This window comes from Lissotriton vulgaris, unplaced genomic scaffold (assembly GCF_964263255.1).
Source record: "Lissotriton vulgaris unplaced genomic scaffold, aLisVul1.2 SCAFFOLD_485, whole genome shotgun sequence".
Classification (NCBI taxonomy): Eukaryota; Metazoa; Chordata; class Amphibia; order Caudata; family Salamandridae; genus Lissotriton; species Lissotriton vulgaris.
The window spans coordinates 1164349-1187473 of NW_028244829.1; the positions used below are offsets into that span (position 1 = coordinate 1164349).

The following is a 23125-nucleotide window of genomic DNA, read 5'->3' on the forward strand; positions in this document are numbered from 1 at the left end:
TCCAAGTGGTAGGGAAAAAGCCATGGTGCAGGGAGGCGTTCCAGATAGTGAGGAAAGAGTCGGCTAACGAGGGGGCCAACTCACCCATGAGTTTGGCCGGGACAGGGTCAGAGGGTGCACCAGACTTACAATGAATGAGTAGTCTGATGGCATCCTCCTGGGTGAGTTGAGTAAAGGCGTGAAGGGTCGGTGTAGCAGGGGGACTAGTGGACGGAGGCAGGGAAATTGGCATTTTAGGGAAGGAGATGCATAGCTAGTTGATCTTTTCAAGGAAAAAATCCGAGAGTCCTTCACACAGGGATGGCTAGCTGAGTTCTGAGTGGCCCTGGCCGGGGGATTGATGAAATCTTTGACGATGGAGAAGAGGGTTTTTGAGGAGTTTTTGGCCTTGGCTATTTGAAGCGAGAAATGATCTTTCATGGTGATTTTTTTATGTTTGAGAAAATTTTTCAGGGCAGCTTTGTAGACAAGCTTAGCTTCAGGATCGTAATTTAGTCTCCACTTCCGTTCGAGTGCTTTGCATCTGCTTTTTTCCTCACGGAGAGAGGTGGAGAACCAGGGAGCAGAGGGGCGAGATCTAGTGGAGGCAATGATTTTCTGGGGAGCAATGTGGTCGATAGCCTTGATGAGAGCGGTATTAAGCCTGGCGATATTTCCATCGATATCAGGGGATAGGTGATCCGTCTGGAAGTGGAATATCGGGTCCAGGGTGGCGCATGTAACTTTGTGCCATTTCCTTCCCAGCTCCTTCCTAGGCGCAGGAGGGACAGATTTCCGGTCTAAGGCTAAAGAAAAAGGGATGAGAAAGTGGTCGGACCACGTAAGGGGGAGGGGAGGGGAGACAGTGATAGTGGAGAAATTGGCGAAAATAAGATCCAAGGTGTGACCAGCTACATGAGTAGGACCGGTAACTAGTTGAGTGAGGTTAAGACTATCCATGATTTCTAGCAGATTATTCGCTTTCGCGCAGAGAGGGTTGTCATCCACCCCAGGAGTCCCGGTGAGTGCTGCTCCAGTTCTCCAGTGAAAGGGGCATTTGGTCATTTCGAGCCCGGAGAGGCTCGGGGTCAGTGTTGGCATCTTGTTCAGTAGAGCCCACGAGAAGGCTCCGGGGGGGCATTTTAGTTAGAGGGGGCCTCGGGGCACATTGCCGGTGCCCGCCCCCTCCTGCCTGCGAGATATTTGTTGGAGCCCAGAGAGGCTCAGGGGCTATTTGTTTCACGAGCCCCGAGAGGCTTCCGGCCCGCATTATTGGTTTTGAGCCCCTGAGAGGCTCATGGGCATATTTGATATTCCGAGCCCAGAGAGGCTCAAAAGCCCCATTGGTTTAGAGCGCAGAAAGGCTCAAGGTGGCACCATTATTGTTTAAGAGCTAGAGAGGCTCAGGGGCATTGTTTGTTTTGAGCCCTGCAAGGCTCCCACAACGGGCCATTTTGTGTTTAGAGCCACGGAGGCTCTAGGGGGCACATTGTTATTTAGAGCCCAGTGAGGCTCTTGAGGGCATTGTTTATTCAGAGCCGAGAGAGGCTCCCCACCCACACAGTGGATTTGGCAAGAGCCTGAGAGGGTCCAGCGTTGGCCCATCACTGTCCTCAGCTGCCCAGCAATTTGTGGGCAGCTGCCACGTTTAGGCCCCTGACATTTGGACTAAGGGCATTTGATCCCTTGTTAGGCCAGTTGGCCTAGGGACTGCCACAGGTGGTGGCTTATGTAAGTTTGCGCAATGTGGTTACCTGCTATGTTATGATCGTAATTGCCCAATGTGAGTTTTGCGCAATGTGATGTGGTGCTAGGAAACGTAATGCATTTAATATGATTATCCACCTTGATCTTAAACCTCTGAATGTTTTTGGGCATCATGTGTTTTTGCGCTATTGAGTTATGTTCTGGCACCTCTGAATGTTTTTATGCATCATGTGTCTTCCTTGATTTTACACCTCTGAATGTGTTGGTTTATGCATCATGTGTTTTTCCTTTCCGGTACCTCTGAATGTGTTTTTGATGCATCATGTGCCATGTTCTTACACCGCTGAATGTATGTTTTATGCATCATGTGTTTTCCTTCCCTACACCTCTGAATGTGTTGTGATGCATCATGTGTTCTTGCTTATACCCCTAATTGTATTGTGATACTTAGGTGGTTGTTCTTTCTAGTACAGGTGGTCCTAGTGAGGTCCTGGTTCCCTGCGTGACATTCTCCTAAGGTGTTTAGGGTTGCGTAGGTGGTACTTACCTGTTACCAGTGGTTACTGGTTGTGTGCTATATTTGCTAATTTGTGCTACAGTGATTTTATATCCTATATTCTATTTTCTACTAAGTGCTGATTCTGACAGGCGCCCACGTGGCCCCGTCCTGTGTAAATAATCCCTTGTGAATATTGCCCGTGCCAGTTGGCACAATGTACATGTGTGATACTATCTGATGTGTGTTTACAATACAAAAGTTATTTTTATATAACCTTGTGTGGAGTTCCTTTTGTGGTGTGCCTAGGATGTTGTTGCTGTTGTGTGGGTGCGCAAATGCTTTACACATTGCCTCCGGGATAGGCCTGTCTGCTCGTGCCAAGCTACCAAGGGGGTGAGCAGGGGTTATCTTGGAGTGTGACTCCCGTGCCCTGACTAGAATGGTGGTTTCTGTCTAGCTTTGGTGTCAGCCTTAGCCAACCAGAAATAGCCAGTTCTAACAAATACTCTTTTCATTAGGTGCCTCCTGTGACAGTGGAAACATGACTTGATGAAAAGGTATTTATCCAACCCTTAAAATGTTTTGATGCAAATTCTCCCAGGAGCCACGTAATAGACTCAAATGGATTCTGCTATCCAAAACTTCTCAATCTGATCTTGAAGAGATTCAAGCCCTCAGTGGCACTACACGTCGTTGGTGGGGGGTGGCAGCTTTCTTTAATGACTGGGTATTCATTTGTTGGCAATGCTGTTGTGAGTTGGCATTGGTAAGATATTGGGTTGTTGGTTGAGAGGTGTGTTAAGCAACAGCCACAGTCCCTATCAGTCAGTGGCATAACGAAAGTTGAAGGCCCCCCCGCAAGGTACACAGAGGGGACCCCGCTCGTAATTAATCCAGAGCTATCAAACTTCAGATCTGTGCTGAGCAGTGTTGCCAGATTTTGAGACCCGTCCTAAGCCCAAAGCTGTCCAAGTACAAGCCCAAATTCAGCCCAACGCACAACAGCATCAACCCAAACACCAACCCAAAGATGAAATGCTCAAATTAATCAAAAACAGCCTTCAGGAAACATTTTAGAGTTAATTCTATAGTCTTTTTGATATAGACATGGTAGGAGGAGGAATACTGGGTGACAGTGGGCTTCTGAAATCATGCCTAAATTATATAAAAAATTGACTCCTTTTGATAACCAGTCCCCACTGTAACCTTCTAATCAGCACTTCTGTCACCACAAATACAAACTCGAGCCCGGTACTCCTGAATTAACTCTACATCAGTAGATTATAATGAGCCTTAAAGAAATCTAAAAACTGGAATGTCAAAGCTATTTCAGCAGAATGGCTCCATAAAAGAACATTGAATGGATCGAGGGGAGCTAGCACCACACAATGATACATGTATTAAGAAACCACCCTTGTGATAAAGTACTTGAGTATGTCTTGGCTTGCAGAGTTTGCATTCTATGGATTTGCTGGCAGAAATTTGAAAAAAAGCCTCTTTTACAGGGTATTCATGACAGTTTGGGACAACAATAAAAAATAAACATTCTGGCAGACAATAACAAGAGTGCTTAATATGAAGTGACAGTGTGAAAACTTAAAAGATTAGAAGAAGAGTCCTGTTTAACAGCTGCCAGGGTCACCACGGTAAGATGAGGGGCCAGAAATGAGACATTCCCTTACTTTGATCAATTCCCTTCCCCGCCTTTCACTCCAAAGTACTTTTCCATGATCACATAACCTGGCACTAAAAGTAATACTGTACCTGTGCTGTTGCTTTCGTGTTGTAGCACAAACTAGACAAAAGTTCCTGGTCTTGCCATGAAGCTGATGTGTTAGTTTGAGGGCCAAAAGTCCCCTTTTCCCAGAATGTTCGGCCACACCCTTTCCTTGACATCTGAACAAGGATTCTCTCTTAGCTCTGCTGACACTGTCATAACTCCTCTTGTCCCATCCCAATCCATTCCCCTTCATCATTCGGACTGTCCCACTATCATTACACTCCTGACCTGGGCAATGTCATGAGCCTGTGCAGCTGTTTTTTGCTGATCACCCATAATGAACTTTACTTGGGGTGGGTCCTCAAACTGACTTTGAAATGGCTACCTATATTCATTTAGTTAACTTTAAGAGCAAAAGCACTTTTTTATGTTTCACATGCTTTACTTCATTCCCAAGAATATTTGGTTTTTCTAGATGTTGGGCTTCTGTTTTACTTTCATGCAACATATGGCTACATTATAGTACATACCATGAACTATTTACTTTCAGAGAAGCAACCTGTAGGGGGTTTCTTATTCTCATTTCCATCTGGGCCCAAAACAAAGTCCTCAGTTAAGGGGCTATTAGCCCTCCTGTTGTTGGAGTCCCATCCTGGCTGAGTGCTTTCTGCAACCTAACACCACAATATGTGTGTAATGGAGGGAAACAAAGACACTTGGTTTGGTATCACTTCATAAGTTCTTAAACAACACTGTGATTTGGAGGCACATTTTTTACTCTGCTTATCACCTGTATGTAAGAGATATGCATACACTGTAAGAATGTCAAATGTATGTTTGTATGAGTAATAAGACTAATGATCTAAATACCACCTGCTAATTTAGTTTTGTATTCAATTTCAATTATTGCGCTATTTATCCTAATGTATGGTTTCAGAGTGCTGGACAACACACAAACATATTATATAGAAACAATGAAACATACAAGTGTGTGAAACAATGTACATGGGATTTTTAAATAAGGCGATCAGTGCTACAAGGTGTAGGAGTCACATATCATCCATACAGGTAGGCATTAATGTAACAGTACTTGGTCTGAAGAAACATAAAGTTGGGATTTACAACATGATGGAGTGGTTGCTTGTGCTGATGAGACTTTATGATTATCCAAATGGGCCCTTTTTAGCAATGTTGGAATAACAAACGTTGAACGTGGGCGGGGGGAGGACTAAAGCTATGCCTTCCACTTTGAATACAGCTCCTTGAAGCCCATTCTTTGTTCACTGTTATGTTAGAAGGATATTAACTTATTAACTGCTAGTAACTAAACAATCTCTGTGACAAAAACGCAGTAAACCACTGAGCGATCTCAATGCAATACAAATCTGGGATCTGCATGTTAAGCGTAGGGTTGCCATCTGGTTGGATTTGCTCCAGCATTACCAGTAATTTAAGGACCCAGTCAATAGAAAAATTACCAAAATCTCCAAAAGCTAGTATTTGCCTCTCATCAGTACACACTTTAAACAGTAACTATAACAAGAAAACACTTTAAAAGGAGTGCTAGAGCTACCTTAAGGATACCAGACTGATAATTGTAATAAAGAAAGACAGAAAAGCCATGTTGATTTTCTATAAAACTTTATTTAAATATCCAGTCCAGGCCTTTACAAAATATTCAAACGTGAAAATATGTCCCTATTTTTCCCCGGAAAGTGATGCTAGTGACCCTCTGCGCTATTTTATGATGAGGCAAAACTGTGACGAGAAAAAACAAAGCACTCTTCCGCCAAATTCTTAACCACAAGAATTATCTTACTTTTTTTTTTTGTCACACATGGGCTCCAAGGATACCAGCAGGAATCACATCTTGCCAGCCAACAGAGACCAAACACCTTATCCAGTTACTGAAGCAAACACCCATCTCCAGTAACATACCCATCACCTGTTTCAGCCAGGCCTTTCTCCTCCAGTGACAGAGACCCCACTTAAATAACCGGCCACACTTAATTCAATGAGAAGTACACTCTCCTTCACTGACAGAAACATCTCCCTGTAGCTGTATCAACATAACCAATCTCCTTCATAAACAAAACCCACCCCTTCAATTTCAGGATCACCAGCTTCTTCGTTAATAGTGCCTCTCCTTCCCTCACCTTCAGTGACAGAAATTAATTCCTTTAGTAGCAAAAAAACACTTTCACAAGCGAGAGACAGGGTTTTAGTGAGAGAAACCTCCATCGACATCCAGTTAATGGACTTCAGATCCTGTAGTGACAGTTCCCAGCCTAGTGTGAGATATAAGGACCATACCCATCCTGCAGTGAAACGCCCAAGCCCCTTCTTTACCTATCCAAGGAGAGCATTGTACCCAGTGCTTGAAATCGAACAATGGAAGTGCAGGTACCCTGTACAAAGTACCTGTTTGTTTCAGAGAAGTGCCACTAGTCTCCATTTAAAGCTATTACTTCTCTATTGAAAAGTGCAGGTACTCTCCCTCTCAAAATAAAAAAGTGCTGCTAATCAGTACTGGCCCATTTAAAGCACTGATCGTACCCCAAGCATTCCCTACCTTACTGAGAGTATGTACTGATGAGAGGCCAGACCTCTGCTCCGTGATATTGTATTGCATTTTGCATTTATATTCGGCAAGTACCACACTACTCTGGAACTCCTAATAAATTAGTGGTGAATTAGTATAGTGAAATATGAAAGTCATTTGAGTGGTGGATATGTTAGTCAGTTATTCAGATAGAGAAGGATAGTGGAGGGTTAGAAGAGGGAAAAGGTTTGCATTTATATAGTGCTTACTGCCTCTCATGAGGTGTTGAAGTGTTTTTTGGTGAGTAGCAAGCTACCCCAGCACCAAAACAGGGTGGATATATATTTTTTTAGGTCTCACGACCTATCAATGCGCGCAAGCGCATTGAGCAGAGCGAGAATTCATGTCCTCAAAACGCTCGTGAAACCAAGGGTTTCGTTCGTGCAGTTTTCATTAAGTTCACGTGAATCACGTGACCAAACAAGCACGTGCATTCACGGCCGCAAAGCACATCAAAGGGCTTCGCCCAGCGTGTGCTGTGCGGCTTCTCCTCCCCTAATTACCAGCTTCCCCCATGTCTCCCTCGTGTGCTTCTCTCGTAGGCTCTCCCGCCCCCATCCAGCTTCCCTTCGGCCATAGTACTGGCACTTTAATTTTAATCTCATCTCTAACACATCACAATATATTTTAATCTTACCAAGATATGGGTGCACGACACCGGTTTCAAAGGGTACAAATTACCATATTCCGACCCCTCTCCAGGTGCACTCTCGCCTGACCTCACGTTTGGAAACAAACGCTTCCGGTTCCGTAGCTTGTGAGGCTCTTAGTTTCAGAGATGAAAAGTGGACGAGCATCACAGCGTGTCTAGCATAAGAAAAATTCTGCAGTGCCTTTTCAGGGAAATACTGAGGGCTAGACTTGCGACAAAGATAATAGAAAATGTGAAAGAAAAACGCATTCCTACGTAAAAGCCGTAAATAGTTAATAAGGTGCTTGGCAAACTGAGCAATAAAATCGCTAACTTTGCAGCAGTATGTGGAGCTTGAAATGCATATTGCTATTACCCAGTGTACTTTTTAGTCGCACATAAAGTTAATAGTTTAAGTTGTAAGTTTCAAAATGTGACACCAATACCCATTCAAGGTTCTACAGGCGAAATTTCTGCATTTCAAGATGGCCGCCTTTATTACGAAAACTAGATGAACGCTCTTCTGCGCTAACTTGCAGTTCCGTCGTTGCTGTCGGCGTCTGACAGAGTTCTCCTATAAAGCCACTCCCAGTAGTAACAATTGTTCTCATGGTTTTGTTCTGATGGTTGTAAAATCAGTTTTATTCTTTTGAACTTTTATACAACACACCTACAGTTCAGAAATGATATGCATAGCTGACACGTTTATAAGATTGTGTGTTTTGAAAGGGAGTCAGTGATACAACCAAACGTGCAGCCTGCGGCACTGACACCAGGAAAGCGCTTTGATCTATATCTCTTCCCCTCTCCCACTCCCTCCTCCCACTTGCTCCTGCTGAGCCTCACAAGTGGTTGCATCTCAGCTACAGACTTCCTGGCTCGCACGCGTTATGTTAAAAGACCAACAGTGTATTTAATGCTGCCAGCTCCCTCAGTTTCCTACCAGGGCACCATTCATGGGGCATTACAGCACCTCATCCCTCTGCATTGATAACTGCATCACAGCTCACCTCTCGTTCCTAAGCCTCCCGCAACGGCCATATTAGACGCCGCTTCTCATTCTTGTGCCTCACCCCCTGCCCCAACAGGCTCTTGCTTTTTTGTCACAGCATTGCCGTCCCATGCCTCACAGTCTTACAACTGTGTAACATAATCACACCACAGGACACTCCTCCATCAAGAGCTTCGCATCTCAATCAACCGAGAGGCATATTTGGTGCTTTTTTAGCAGCCTGCGCGTTACAGCACAAGTCAACATCTCGACAGGAATAGTAAGGCGCTATGTAAATAAATATATACATCCAGTTCATGCCACCCTGTTAGCCTATTGCACGTCACATTGCATGGCAATACTGCATCTAGCGCTTTGCACACACACAACCCATTCACACACAACCCACTCACACACTGCCCCCTCACACACTGCCCCCTAACACACTGCCCCTTCACACACACACAACCCTCTCACACACACAACCACACACACACAAAACCACACACACAAAACGGCACACACACGCAAAACCCCACACATGCAAAAAAACACACACACATACACACAACCCCACATACACTCACAACCCCACACACACACAACCCCCCCACACACACACAACCCCCCACACACACCCACACACACACAAACACACACAACTACACTTACACACAGCCCACTCACACATTTCCCACTCACACACTGCCCCCCACACACTGCCCCCTCACACACTGCCCCCTCACGCACTGCCCCCTCACGCACAGCCCCGTCACACACCGCCCCCTTGCACACCGCCCCCTTACACACAACCCCCCACTAACAAACACAACCCCCCACACACAAACACACAAACCCACACACAAACAAACCCCCACACACAACCACACAAACCCACACACATACAACCCCCACACACAACCACACACACACACAACCACACACACAGACACACATAACCACACACACACACACACAAGGATAGCAAAACATAGCATAGCAAAACAAAACATAGCATAGCATAACAAAACATAGCATAGAATAACAAAACATAGTATAGCATAACAAAACACATACACTCCAAATACCACTCAGTGCCACATAATTACGCGCAACCATTCAACAACAACTGGTTTAAATATGTTCTCTCAATGTTTCAAGCTTTATTACAAATGTCACAAAAAAATGTTAATATTTCACTTCTGTTCTTGGATTTTCATCACAATAAAATACACTGAACATAATCTTCACAAAAGTTATTTACAAAAGTTTAAGCTATTTCCATTATACATTAACATCACTTTTATTTAAGTATTAATTATTTAAAACAATTAAAAGCCATTGTCATTTGTAATATCAATACATCTAAGTCACGTAAATATAAACATGTTGCATTACAAATACTATAGGTGTCACATTTGCGAAAGTTATAACTATTGGCATTGTAAATGACAAAGCTATTAATTTAGCTATTTTCAAAACAAACACTTAAATAAAAAAAATTGTCATTTACAAGACCAATAGCTCAAACTTTCCTACTGCGAGACCTATTGGCAACGCCAGTGCTTGTCTTATCTATATATTAGATGCATGCCAACATTTTGGAACAGGAAAGTGCCAACATTTTGGAAAAGGACAGTGGAAGATTTTGAAAATAAAATGGTAACCGATTTTCTCCTCTCACTACTACTGAAGCAGAAGCAATTTTAGGAGGGAGACAGGTGAAATAAAGCCTTTTTGGCTTTAAAATGTGGAGTCTCCCACCTGAATAGGGTCTATTCTGAAGCATGCCTTTAGCAGTTAATTCCATAACTATCTCTTCAGTCCATCGTAACTACCTATATCGCCCTCTGGCCATGTTCGCGCTAGACAAACCACATAAATAAATCACAGAATTACCCTGTGTTTATCTCAAATTCGTGTAATCTCGAGAGTGTTTTGCTAGTTGAGGTTTCCTTTAGATCTTAATGATAATTGATGATAAGAAATTTTCATAAGGTTGAAAGGCTGGCTCCTGAGGATGCCGCTCAGAAAGTGCTAATGCAGCCTCATACAAACAAGAGGTGGCACTCCTCGTTATGTGCCATGCCAAACAAAAAACAAATATCACCTTTCTGGTGCAGGTCCTGGGTACCGCTTTGCTCATCCTGTAGATCCTTGCTTCTCGTACTATAAAGCAGGGCCAGAAGGACATCCTCTAATTATGAGCGACCTAGGGCCCTTATCCTCCGCTGGCTCTGAATGTTCCTCTATGTGATCGCAAGTACTCTTACTTTTGGACACAGGCCTTGCTTGTTGCTGTTCCTGGTTTCCTCATTGGTCCAGACTCTCTTTGGGGCAGGACAGCAGAATTCAGCAGCTTGCGCGCTATAGATGATTGACAGCCCTGCTCTGCAGCATATTGCTATATCCATAGCACCCGCAAGCCAGCAGCCGGACACCAACCCTCAGATTCTTGACAATTCCGACATACTATTCAGCCCAGTCATTATACAATAAAATTTCAAAATCAATATGGTATTTAAATGGTATGGTTTCGAAAAAATAACGGGACCTATTGGAAAGATGAAGGTCTATCATTCACCATCTACAAACAACCATCAGAATGAGATCCCATTCCAATTTGGCCATGTAGCTAGTGATGCTTTGAATAATGTCTCCTTCGAACGAATGAGGTAATTGTTTTGCCTTGGACTATCTGAATTTTTTCGGTTGGTCCACGGTAATATAAAAACTTCGTTTTGAAACTACGGCTCCCATGATGCATTTCAACGTAAGACTGGACTTTTAAGTATTCCAAAATGTTCGCCGGGCTCATACACGGTGAGTAAAGGAAGCAGCAGCACTGATTTCGTCTAAGCGGAGCAGACCGCGTTGTCAGGTATTGCATAGATACACGCGCAGCGGCTGCTCGCAGATTTAGACTAAAACGGAGAGAACGCGACTGACATATTATCGTGCCTCTCTTTACACAGAGTGATTAATTCCTTCTGGAACGACTTTAAACATACGAGTAGAAACAGAGGCGAGCCTCAGATACGCCGAGCCCCGGACGGGGCAGCAGACGGGGGCGAGAGGAACCACCTTGTTTTAACAAAGAAAACAGGTAGGATAGGAGATTATTACGCCATGTAAACGGTGTTTTAAAAACAGCTGTACAGTATGTGCAGGTCCTTATGAACGTTGTTGTTTCAATAGGTGTAAGCCACAACCAGTTTGGAACAGGTGGCGCAGCGCAGCTGTAATACGACAGTGGACCACATACAAGGTATGGGAGGCCTGCAGTATTTATAAAGGTAGTAAAAATGCCAATTAATTCGAGCAATGCTGGTAATAGCATCATATGTTTCTTTGCCACATAGGATAAACGTGAACAGAGACAGCAATTCCTCCGCCCCTCCCACAGCGCCAGTCCTCGCAGACGGAGGTATGGAATTTATTATTCATTCCATTTAGATCAGGACCAATTGAAAACTATATAACCCATACTTAGAAGTAATATGTGGTTAATTTCTAGATTATAAAGAGCGCCTATCCACTATCCGAAGAAAAGAGTGAATCTATCGACAGAAGTGACTAATGGTCACCTGCCTAGAAAGACACAGGTACAAACACATTTTGTCCAAACGTCATGATAGCTAGGGAAGAGGTTAACAGGTTGTCATTAAAACTTCATGGTTTTTTGCACCCTAAACAGATGATTAACAGAGCCCTGATGATGGTTTGGGGAGTAATGACCTAATCTTGAAACGCGTCGGCAAACCCATCAAGAGCCAACTACTACATCTAGTGATTTTGATTAAGTGATACAAGCTTGTAGCTCTTGTTTTGAATTATGTCTTTTTGGGATTGTAATCAATGAAATGATTTAGTGTATTTCAAAATTGATGAATTGAATTTTGTACATGTGTGTTGGATGTATTTTTTTATTTTTTAGATGCTATTTCCTTAGGTGTTGTTGTAATGTTTCATGTGAATTTGAAATGTATCTTGCTGATTGAATAAGATTGCATGTGTATTCTTTTACTGCACTTAAAATTTTCTGGAGTATATTAGCTTCTAAAAAAATATATGAATAATAGGTATAAATAAATGTACTTGACCAGATTTAATGAAATTGTTTATTTGGTCGTTGATAAAACCATATTGTAAGTAGTGTGAGAAGGGGGCATCTTTGTGTGTGTTTTTGATTTTATAAAATGGTCCAATCCTCCCTCAGCCCTTCCAAGGAACTAACTCCTTTTGTGCTGAATGGAATGGTGGCATGGGAGAAGAAGCAGTTACATTACGAGGGAGTGCCTTTAACTATGTATCCGGACTTTACCACTCATGTGCAAGAGGAGCGACGCAAATTTAGGGCTGTGAAGCAAAAGCTGAGGCAGGCCCAAATCGACTAAGCTCTCTTGTACTCTGCACGCCTGCGAGTTACCTACCAGGACAAACAGTAATTTTACACCAAGCCACAACAAGTTGAGGAATTCTTGAAACACCTAAAAAAGCACGGAGCAGCATCCTCCACACAGCAGGGCTCACCGGGATTGCAGTCGCCGACTTCGGAGTGATGGTTATTTGAACAGCTACGTTATTCATGTGTCCATGGATACTAGACATACACTTTGCAATACATGGACGGTGGAACTGCCTCTCATAGGCAACCTCATGATTCTGGGGCGACGGATGGCAGAGATGAGTGCTTTCATGAATAAGGGACAAGTAGATTGGGAAAAACCAGGCACCCCTCGAGGCCTATTAAGGGATGTGCTTGTTGACACTGGCAATCCCCGAACAGCGAGGGTTACCCGTGGACCACCTAGCAGTATTCCCCCCTAAGGATGATCCCCCTTTTGTTTGGACATGTTTTGGTTTTGCATCAGGAAGAGTTATGAGAACGGTTTGTGTAATGGGTATCGGGGTGGAGGGAGGGTTGGACACTACTGGCATGATTGGGATGCTTCATTGGGAGGGGGAGGACAGGATGTGGGTTAAGAAATGCATGTACAGGCAATTCTCACAATATGAATTTTATAACTGTGTCTCTCGTACTGATCGATTGAGGTTCTATGTAACACCACAATATTTTTGGTTTCACAAAGCGGAGGGACATGACAGATAGGATAGAGACTAAGCTACTGTATGTCATGACATGGAATGTTAGAGGTTTGGGGGATCCGAGGAAGCACAGGCAGATATTGTCATACTTGGACCGGCAGCAAATAAGCATAGCATTATTGCAAGAAACCCCTATTAATGCACTGTCCTCCAGTGGATTTACTGGCAAGTAGGCGGATCATCGTTTTTTCTCGTCATACTCCTCATATGCAGGAGGCATTGCCATTTTCATAAAGAAGAGAACGTCCTTTGCATTGGCGGGAGTATTGACAGACCCACAGGGGCGATATGTTAAAATATGGGGTCGACTGGGCAGGGATTCTGTTACAATAGCCAATTATTATGGCCCAAATACCGATACATCGGATTTCTTTCACAACATATGGGGCAAGATCGCAGGGGTGGGCTCTACACATATTATATGGGGTGGGTATTTCAATGTAGCCCTTAACCCGGCCTTGGATAGATCCAATACTGTAACACATCACTGTACCAACTCACAAGCAGCACTACAGGGTATACTGGAAGAGGGGGGGCTAATTGATAGCTAGCGCTATGTTCATCCATCTGTGAAAGAAGGCACACACTTTACGGCACACGCAGGGACATGGGCTCGTTTGGATTACTGTCTGCTCTCCAGGGGCTTGGGGCAGGCTATACAGAAGGTGCTACATCCTCCCCCACACATTCTCGGATCATTGCCCGGTGAAGCTTGCACTCAAACTCCCGGGATATGACACACCAAGGCCCAGCTGGAGGCTGCAGCCTACTGTCCTATTAGATGCGGTCTTTCACGCTGAACTGGAGGAGGAGATACAGGATTTCTTTGTGCGGAATAAAGGTTCAGTGGACAGCGTGGAAACAATATGGGAGGCCTTCAAAGTCACAATTAGGGGATTTTGTATATCTAAGAGTTTAGTAGTGCTCTGGGACAGTCAAACGCAGCTCAGTCAGCCTGGAGCGAGAGCTACGGGCATTGGAGGTACAAATGAATGAGGGTGAACCGGGTCAGGTGCTGGCCAACTTTCGAGGGAAACTGTCAGAGTATGAGGAGGCGGCGGCACGGAAAGTGAAGTTCAGGGGCAGATACTGGGTTGCCCATAGATATGGGGAGGGTGAACGCCCGGGTAAAGCATTGGCAGAGGTAATTCGGCACCCACGTTTCTCTACACATATTCTGGAGATCGTAGGTCCAGAAGGGATACGCCATCGGGACACAAGTGACATAGTTGAAGTGTTCACCTCGCACTATAGTAAGTTGTACACTACTCAACGTAGGCGATCGCTGGACATGGATGATTTTTTGGGAGAGGGAGTGCTTGGATGGTTAAGCGACACACAGAGAAAGTTCTTGTGCCTTCCATTTGAATTGGATGAAATCAGGGAGGCCATAATGCAACTGAAAAATGGGAATGCGCCGGGGTTAGACGGCTTACCTGCCAAATTCTATAAACACTACATCGACATTATGGCACCGGTCCTTGAAGAGATATACAAGGAATCCTTGGAACAGGGAGTGCTCCCCCCTCGATGAGGGAAGCACTGATAACGTCTCTTTTGAAGCCAGACAAGCCCCCCAAGTCCTGTGACTCTTACAGGCCACTTTCCCTTATGAATTGTGATACGAAAATACTTTCAAAATATATTAGCTAATAGACTGGCCCTTCTGCTGGATAAACTAGTTCTCTACGATCAATCAGGATTCGTCCCAGGCAGAGCTACAACTCATGACCTTAGGACTCTATTCTCTGTCCTTCAGAACGTGGCGCCTGACTTCCCACTAGCTGCATTTTTTTTAGATGCCACCAAGGCGTTTGATTCTGTGGAGTGGGATTATTTCTTTAATGTATTGCAACATATGGGTTTCCCTCCTTTGTACATCTCCTAGATTAAGCTGTTATATCAGCAACCTACTGCAAGGGTGCTGGTTAATGGTCAGCTCTCTCCGGTGCTCTTCATCTCGAGGGATACGCGGCAGGGATGCCCGTTGTCCCCGTTGCTCTTTGCCATAGCGTTGGAGCCACTGGCATCTCGGCTTCGTCGACACCACCATGAGAGGGCGTTTCGCTGTTGTCTGCGCCAAATCCTAATATCCCTATACGCGGACCACATCACACTATATGTTAGAGACCCACAACAGAATATAAACCCTATACTGAGAGACTTTCTCGGCTTCGGTAGGTTGTCTGGGATTGATATTAATTGGGGTAAATCTCAGTTTTTTCCTCTAACACTTGAGGTTCACAAGTTCATACTGGACTTCCCCTTAGACTGGTTTGATACGGACCTGCATTACCTGGGCTTACAGCTGGCCCAGGACAAAGATACTGTTGTACGCCTTAACTACGGGACGGCCGTAATGAAACTTGCTGATAATGTAACTCGCTGGATATCGCTGCCCATCTCGCTCGCAGGCCGCGCATCCCTAATCAAAATGGTGGTTCTCCCGCAATTTTTATACTTATTTATGAATATATCCTATAATCCTGGCTCGCATTTTTTTTAAACGTTACACACTGAGCTCGTACGGCTTTTGTGGGGAGGCAAGCAGCCGCGACTGAAATGGTCTGTGCTTACAAGACCTTATGCCCAGGGGGGCTTTGATATACCTGACTTTAAGGTCTATTTTCTCAATGCACAGGCCCACTATGCATATTACTGGGTTAACCCCCCTAAATATATGCCACAGATTGCCACAGAGGACTGGCTTGCAGACCCTATCCCATTGACTGGTCTCACACATGCTCCAGTTCGCACGCGTGCATCACCGCCCACCACAGTTACTAGTACGGTGGATGCCAGGCATAGAATCGCAGGCCTTCTCAGTGTTCCCCTGCTGTACTCCTCGAAGTTACCGCTGTCTTACCACCCCGGCATACCATTGTTGCAGGAAACAGGCATTCAAAAGATGTGTCAAAGGGTTAAAGTCGCGACATGGGGGGATTTGTTTCACGAAGGTGTGTTCCGCTCATCTGACCTTTTTTTCCATGAAGTGCAGCCCTCCCCTCTGGATATTTTTTTATATGTGAGGTTGCGGCAGGGTATACGCTCAATCGTCCCTGATTTCCCACAGGAGCCTGTGGACCTAGCCCCCCTGAATCTCATGCTGGGGTCCAAGGATGGCAAACATTTGGTGTCTGGTCTGTATAATAACATATGCACACAGCAGGAGGGTGCTCATTGTTCTGCCCAAGCACATTGGGCTGTGGAACTGGGGGAGGAGGTGGACGAAGAGAAATGGTCATATTGTTGTCTTCAGACTTCGGAGATCTCTGATAGTTGTAGGCTGCGTGTGATACACTATACATTTCTGCACCGCTTGTACTATACTCCGGTAAACAAGTTTAGACATCAGTTGTCCGATACTGATTGTTGCGAGAGGTGTAGGAGGCCAGCAGCTGGATTTCTTCACTTGGCGTGGGAATGTCCCAGGGTGCGGGAGTTTTGGGAACAGGTTCACGGGGTGCTTGACACAATAACGAATAGCACCTTGGCCAGGGATCCTCTGCTGGCGCTTTTAAGTTTCACTGCGCAGATACCCAAAGCACATCGCAAATTCTTGGCTGTATCTTTTTTACTTGCAAAACGCAGAGTGGCGTGCAGATGGGGTAGGGGGAGAGCTCCGCTGTTCAAGGACTGGTTGGGAGATCTGATCTATTGTCAGGAGCAGCTGGCCATTTACGCGGAGACACTTCCACAGGCCTCAAGACCCAGGGATATGTTGGGGCCGCTTCGCGATTATCTCCTACTGCGAGACACAGAGGGTTTGAAGAATGCCCCTTTGGAACGGGATGTTTAGATATACTATGTAGTTGCCATTGTTTGAGACTGTTGCCTCTCCTGCTGCAGTCTTGCAGTAATCACCTGTGGAGGTGGCACCTGTTTATTGGCCCTTCTCCGATATTCTATCAGGGACACTGATCATTATGAGAAGTACAAATTGGGTGGGTTACAAATGGGACTGTGCTATGCTTGAAATGTATTTTGCCTAGGATGATATTACTGCCAGCTCAACTAATACTATCTATGACATTTGGAAGTTAGCTGATAGGCATGGATGTATTTGTTTGGTGTATATACTTCGTTTTAAGCAGTTTGTTGGAAGAGAGATTGATACAAGAAGTGACCTGTATTGTTTTTTTTTTAAGTACTGCTGAACAGTAGGTGTACTGTATCTTACCTATGCTAAAATCAATAAACATCATAGAATCAATAAAAAGTAAATGTGTAAAAAAAAAAAAAAAGATCAAGTTAAGTTGCGTAGCTGAGATTCCACAGCATTGAAGCAGGTGCTGGTAGGTGACGTCTTTGATGGCCCTGAGACTTCTTAAAAGGAGGCAAGTTCAACTCAAGCCCTTGGAGAACCATAGAAGCAGGATGTAGAAAGCAAAGTCCAGTCCTTTCATTCAGTTATGTACCCCTTTGTCCTGAAGATGATCCCTGCATTCTTGTAGAGGAATCGAAACATTGTCAACTTCTCGCACCTTGACGTAACTGAATATTTGTATCTATATGTGCTAGGATGCGCAATTTACTTTTTAGTGGTTTTAATGTTGAATTTGTTTGGCCACAACTCACGGTTGCCTGAAATCTCCATCATACTTATGTTCCAACTTGTATTTTTCTGTTAAGTCTTACATTAAATATCATGTCTGTTGGACTTGGCCCTTTTTGCAGGTTCATCCCTGAACTTTTTGCCTTCCTCCTAAATTTTGTCTGACCTATTTTTGTTGGTTTTATGACTCTGGGCACTTTACCACTGCTGATCAGTGCTAAAGTGCATATGCTCTCCCTATTGTAAATTGATGTATGGATTAGTGACTCCATGATTGGCTTATTTGATTTACTGTCAGACCCTAGTGCAGTGCACTGCGGGTGCCCAGGGCTGGTAAATCAAATGCTGCTGGTGGGCTTGCAGCACTGGTTGTGCCACCCACAGAAGCAGCATGTAAAGTGTTTTTCAGGTCTGCCGTTGCAAAGCCTGTGTGCAGTCTGGTACTGCTATGTTGACTGGGCAAGTGCGCCCACTTGCCAGTCCCTAAACCTTCCCTTTTCTGCATATTAGTCACCTGTATGGTAGGCCCAAGGGCAGGGTGAATTGTAGGTAAAAGGTAGGACATTCCCTGATGTGTGTGGCATGTCCTGATAGTGAATTACAGCCATTTTCGTTTTTCACTATTGCAAGGCTACCTGTTCCCCATAGGTCAGAATGGGCAGTTTGATTATAACATCTTATAATCCTAACTGACTCAGGGAACTAGGTAGAAATTCGAGTTTAGTATGTCTGAACTCAGAATGATAAAATACATCTTTTAGTGAAGTTGGTTTTAACATCCTGTGTTTGAAAATACCACTTTTAGAAAGTGGGTATTTTCTTGCCTAACTATCCAAACCTGTCTCTATTAGGTTGTTTTTTCCTTGTCTGGAGTTTGAGTGACAGGTGCTGGGGATTCCACGAGACAGGGTGAGTAAGCACAGGGCTGAATAGAGCTATCTGCATGTGGATTAGAGCTATCTGCATGTGGATGGGTGGGAGGAGTTGCACCTGGGACCTGAATAGGGCTGTGCCTTCCCTCCACAATGCTGGCCTCACCTCCTGTTGTGCGTCTGATGTCCCTGGCCTACACTGTGAAAGGAAAGAAGGAGTCTTGTCAACTAAGTGCTCCAGGACTGACCAGAACTGGTTTGGAGTAGGCAAAGGGCTCTCTGCCTTCAGAGAACAAAGGGAAAATGAGTATAAAAGAGGGGACCCAAACCCCAGAACTTAAGATCAATTTTGGGAAACAAGAAGCACCTTTGCTGAGGAGAGGAACCAGAGGGACTGAAGAGGAGACTATCCCTAAGCTGAGTGCTGTTTGGGGGATTGGCCTGCAGTGGTTGCCTGCCTGCCAAAGAAAGGAAAAAGGACTTGGTGCTACTTTTAAATTCAACTTGTAAAGGATCTCCAAGGGCTGAAGTTTCAGGGACAACAGACTTCACCCACCAGCTCCCCAAGAGTTCTTTTGAAGTGCCTGCTGTTGTGTTGGCCTTCTGAGGGACTGTGTGTCACAAGGAGCTGGAAGTGCGACTCACAAAGAAGAAACGTGTTGCAACGACAGCCGCTGTCGTCGCATCACTGGAGAAGGGTGTCGTCACTGCAGCTGTCACTTCGCCTCGCATTGCCAGAGACGAGTGTCGCCGTCGCATCATCGGAGAAGCGTGTCGCCACAGCAGCCACTGTCGCCACATCACTGAAGAAGGGTATTGCCGCAGTGTCTCGCATCACCGGAGAAGAGTGTCGCCGTTGCATCAGGCCCTGTCACATCACCGGAGGAGCGCGTTGCAGGGCCTGTCGCGGCTCAGAGGAATCGTTGAGTCGCCACATGGCCGTCAGGTGTGCACGCATTGTGTGCGCACCAAGAATAAGACGCCATTTTTGTTTCATTGCACCGGATCTTCATCTCATCACGGCCCTGCTGGTCGCATCTCCATGGAAGTGCAGTAAGAAACCGCCACATCACCTCCCTACACCGAGAAGAACCAACACATCCCCTGCGCATCAGTAGGGAACCGACGCATCACCGTTCTTGCGTGTAAGGAACCGACACATCACCTTCCCCGCAACACTTTCGTTGTATAGCGTTACGCATCCAAAGGTACATTGAACTTAAAGTTTTGCATTTACATCTAAAGATAACTAAGCTATTTCTACTATTTTTAAAGTACAGTAATGTGGATTTTTGTTGTTTGTGGTCTTGTGTTAAGTCTATATAAAAATACTTATTTCTATACTACATCTTGTGTGGTTTCCATCTGTAGTGTTGTCACTGGGTTACTGTATGTGTTCACAAAGACTTCACACACTTCCTCTGAGATAAGCCTGTCTGCTCGTGCCAAGCTAACAAGTGGGTGAGATGGGGTTATTTTAGACGTGTAGGCTCTTACCCCGACTAGAGGCAAGGGTCCCTATTTGGTCAAGGGCACCTACCTCTGCCAACTAGAGACCCCCAAATCTAACAATGTCCAATAGGACACATTAAAAATGTGTCATCATTGAATTGCTATTTGTATACACTGCTAACTATTAACGTTTTGTTAGGGACCATTGTTCCTCGAAACAGTTCATACCAAAGGTCTCTGACCATTATCAGATTCCCTTGTTTGTGTATAAATATATATAATAGAGTCCTAAAACCAATAAATATGAATTTCAGCAAAAAGTAGGCAGCTACAGCAAAAAGTGTGGGGGAAAACCTCTCCAAGCCTGACAGGTCTAAGAGTCAGGGAAGACCAGAACACCGCACCCCTTCTGGAGAACCTTGCCAACGTAGAACTCAAGCAGCTAGTCACCTCTTCAGCCCATGCAGCAGGACACACACTCAACCCCGTCTTCTCCACCAGCGAAAACATCAGCTACAGCCACACCACTGAACTCCTCAGTACCGACCACCACTGCTTTCACTGTGCCTTCACCAAATCCACAGCATACCATCATCCTCACCACCCCCGCGGTAGCTGGAAAAAGGTTACAGAAGAACATCTCAGTGCCTGCCTCAGCACTACCACAGCGCCGACATTCACAAATGCTAATACCTCAGCACACAACCCCCACCAATGGATGTCTAACTACACTATGGCACCCCCTCAAGAAGGCACCGGTAATCTGATACCCTAATGAAATCCCCGGACCTTGTTAGGCCTTAGATTAGGGCTATAGCATGTTGGTCAAAAATCTAGGGTCATAGGACCATAACAGTCCACATTACCCACAAATTTTGTTTTAGTTTCCCCACCATCTCCACGAATAAAGGGATACCTAGGAGAAGGTGAGGGATTTTTAATATTTAGTTAAACCCCCTGATCACCCATATATTAAGTACTGCCTGAAATATGGTTGAGCCCACCCTGCCCTTAACCAGGCAGGGTGAACTCGATGATGAAGCATGACGCTACTAGTGTGTGACGGTTATATATATAAAAAGGTATTTTTTTCCTTCCCCGCATAAGTCATGCGGAGCTAGCATACCCAATGGGGTGATACACCCCTTTAGACCGTATCCTGTGCATTGCATATCACAATCCCCATGACCCCTGTCGGGATACTTTTGGGTTATATTGATTTATCTTGTGAGGACGTATCCCTCTATCCCTTTAACATTCGAAGGGCCCTCTCAACCCTCCAGATCCAGCAGGTTCTGCTTGGCTGGATCCTTTTGTTTATCACAGCACCTGGTAAGCAACACCCCAAGAAAGCCAGCTGGTTCACTCCTGCCCTACACAAGTCCAGACTCAAGATGAGAAGGAAGAACAACAAAACTTCATAAACCCACACATCCTTCAAAGGTGCTGTCACTGCACACCATCTTCTCCTCAAAATAACAAAGAAAACAGCCTTCCAAGACAGAATCAATGCCAGTGCACACAACAACAAAGAATTCTGCGTCATGGAACAGGTGTTTGCTAGGTCCAAAAGCGAGACCACAGACCTCTTACCCTCCTAAGACCTCCCCAAAAAACTCGCCAGCTTCTTCCACTACTAGATCTGGAAGACCTACGACAATTTTGACACCGAAGACCCTGCCACCACGCCTTACACCACTGCACCCAACCACGCTGCACCCCAACAGATCCTGCTCAACTGGACTGTGCACAACACAGATGACACACTCAAGACCATAAAGACAATCCACTCCAGACCTGCTTGGACCCATGCCTGCAGCACATATTCCATAGAGCAGCCACCTCCATTGGCCCCGAGCTTCACCGCACCATCAACTGCTCCATTGAGACCACCACCTTTCCAGACGACTGGAAAAAAGCTGAGATCAACCCCCTGCTGACGAAGCCGTCCCCCGACCCGACAGACCTCAAGAACTTCAGACTCATCTCCCTGCTCCCCTTCCCAGCCAAGGTCGTTGAGAAGACGATCAATGCCCAACTCTCTGAGTTCATCGAAGCAAACCACGTTCTGGATATCTCCCAAACTGGCTTCTGAAGCAACCACAGCACCAAGACTGTACTCCTCATGCCACCGACGTCATCCGCTCCCTCCTCGACTGGGGCAAAACTGCAGCCCTCATCCTTCTTGACCTATCGGCTGCCTTTGACACCAGATTCCACCACACCCTAATCACGAGACTCCACGCATCCACAACTGTATCTACTCCTTCCTCACCGGTCGAACACAGCGAATCAGACTACCTCTGTTACTCACAGAACCCACAGAGATCAGCTGCGGAGTGCCCCAGGGCTCCTTCCTGAGCCGCACCCTCATCAACGTCTAAATGGCCCCACTCACAGCCCTTATTAGAAACCACTGACTCAACATCATCTCCTATGTCGACAACACCTAGTTGATTCTCTCCCTCACCAACGAACCCACAGGCACCAGAAACAACATCCATAGCGGGATGAAGGCTGTTGCCAACTGTATGAAAGAAAGTTGCCTCAAACTCAACTCAGTCAAGACCAAAGTCTTCATCCTGGGACCCACCCCCTCAGCTTGAGAGGAATCCTGGTGGCTCACCGCATTGGGAACACCCCCCACGGACCACGCACGAAACCTCTGCTTCATACTGGACTCATCGCTCACATCAAGCCGCTAGATCAATACTGTATCCTCATCATGCTTCCCATGCTTCTCGTGCTTTGAAACGCATTCAGAGGGATCCCCAAAGATGGTCACCCATGGACTCATCAGCAGCAGACTTGACGGCAACACACTCTATGCTGGCATCACCCAGAAACACCTCAGGAAACTACAGAACATTAACAATGCAGCAGCCAGACTGGTCCTCAACATCCCCAGCCTCAGCCACATCACCGGACACCTTTGAGGAAACCACTGGCTCCCAGTCAGCAAAAGAATCTATTTATATTGTTTTTATTATTCAGCATGCAATTCACAG

At 45.3% G+C, this 23125-nt stretch overlaps 1 protein-coding gene across 3 annotated transcripts in view; it reads left to right on the plus strand.

Moving 5' to 3' along the window:
• Positions 1–23125, plus strand: part of LOC147666710 (actin-related protein 3B-like) — a 605074-nt gene that overhangs the window by 539374 nt on the left and 42575 nt on the right. The window lies entirely within an intron of this gene.